Raw genomic sequence first — 1,835 nt, 5'->3', positions numbered from 1 at the left:
TTCTTGATTTCAGATTACAGTACAGAGCCAGTGCCACGGCTCACTAGGCTAATCCTCCGCCTGTGGTGCCGGTATCCTGGGGTTCTAGTCCCGATTGGGGCACCAGGTTCTAGTCCCAGTTGCCCCTCTTCCAGTCCAGCTCTCTGCTGTGGCCCGGGGAAGGCAGTAGAGGATGGCCCAGGCGCTTGGGCCCTGCACCTGCATGGGAGACCAGGAGGAAGCTTCAGATCGGCACAGCGCTGGCTGTGGCGGCCATTTGGGGGATAAACCAATGGAAAGGAAGACCTTTCTCTTTGTTTCTCTCTCTCACTGTCTAACTCTGCCTGTCAAAAAAAAAAAAAAAAAAAAAAAAAAAGATTACAGTACAGAGCTAAAGAAATCAACACAATATGGTGCCAACATAAAAGTATGAACAATGAACAATGAGACAGCATAGAAGTAGACAATATGATCGCTCTCAGCCTTTTGGCTAAGATCAAGTGTAGTATCTGTTCTTATCAGAAGCAGACAATACGAAACCATGTATGTATGGTCAACTAATCTTCCACAGAAGTATCAAGAATACAATTAGTACAGGATAATCTATTAAATAAATAATGCTGAGAAAATTGAATATCATTTGCAAAAAATGAAGTTGAAATCTTATATCGTATTTAAAAGTAACTCAAAATTTGATGAAGACATAGATCAGATTCGTGTTTATATTTTTGCCTACTGTCAGTAACAGCTTCCCTTACGCTGCGGCAGCAGAGTGGCTGCAATGGAAGAGTTTCCTCTCGTCTTGAAGTCTACCAAAGATACTCTCCACTCACAAACACAGCAGAAATTACTTCCTGTAAACACGCAGGAAAATGTTTCTCTAAATTTGCAACAGAGTAATTGGAGTGCACAGAGTTCCTCATCCCTTATCTTTGGGCCATTAACCTCAGCAATTTCCAGTACAAATTTTTCTCTGCTTCAACAAACTCTCAAATTGCTGTCTTATAAGCGCCACACTGAGGGTGCCTAGTACCTTCAGGTATTACCCTTCGATTCCAGACAAGTGGCAGTATTACAGTGCTGCAATTCTGTAGCCTCATAAAACACCAACACTCTGTAGTGCTGCAATTCTGTAGCCTCATAAAACACCAACACTCTGTTAATAGCTATGTTCTTTTGATACAAGATGACAGAATACAACGTGCTGGATGTCTAATCATTCCTCTTCTGGATATTGTGGGAAAGGGCCTTAGTTGTTTGCAGCTTCTGGAAGCAAGGCCAACCTGTCAGCACACGGGCCCTGGCGGTGAGCAGAGACCGCGCGGATTCAATCTGTTCTTCCGCCTGCTCTGGTGCTGCTTTGCTCCCTAGTGTTTGCCCCGAATGTGATGCCCAAGAAGGAAGTATTCTCTCGCTGGGTAGCACAGCCCAGGTAAATCACAGTGATGCGGACAGACAGAATCAGTCTCATTGTCTGAGATGTGTTATCATAGCAACATTGCCCATGATTTTCATGAAACTATATTGATCTTTTTTGAGGAATAACTAATCAATTATAGGTGGAAAGGGGAACAAAAGAAAAAGGAAACAAAAATGCAGGCATAAAGGAGTTCTTGAAATACAGAAAAAACTGAGGGGAAACACTGACTCTAAAAAATTGTAAAATTCAGAGAGATAACTGGTAAAATATAGAAAGCACAATTAACTTGGTTTATCTTTAAAATTGTTTTCTGATAGCACCATCTTGTGGTCAAAGTTAGAATAGTTCTCCATTACTATCCAATCAAGATTAGGTTTAACTAAATACAAAACTTACTATTAAAAAATTACCAGATCTTAGACTTTTGCAACAGTTT

General features: G+C 41.3%; 1 pseudogene; it reads left to right on the top strand.

Annotated features, from left to right (window-relative positions):
* The first annotated feature begins 450 nt into the window (after window positions 1–450).
* Window positions 451–545, top strand: LOC127483648 (U2 spliceosomal RNA; annotated as a pseudogene).
* The last annotated feature ends 1,290 nt before the right edge of the window (window positions 546–1,835 follow it).

The sequence above is a fragment of the Oryctolagus cuniculus genome, chromosome 13, assembly GCF_051225735.1.
Source record: "Oryctolagus cuniculus isolate XC-2025 breed Fujian yellow rabbit chromosome 13, ASM5122573v1, whole genome shotgun sequence".
In the NCBI taxonomy this organism is placed as follows: Eukaryota; Metazoa; Chordata; class Mammalia; order Lagomorpha; family Leporidae; genus Oryctolagus; species Oryctolagus cuniculus.
Note: the sequence above shows the minus strand (reverse complement) of the source record. Positions and strands in the feature narration are given on the sequence as shown.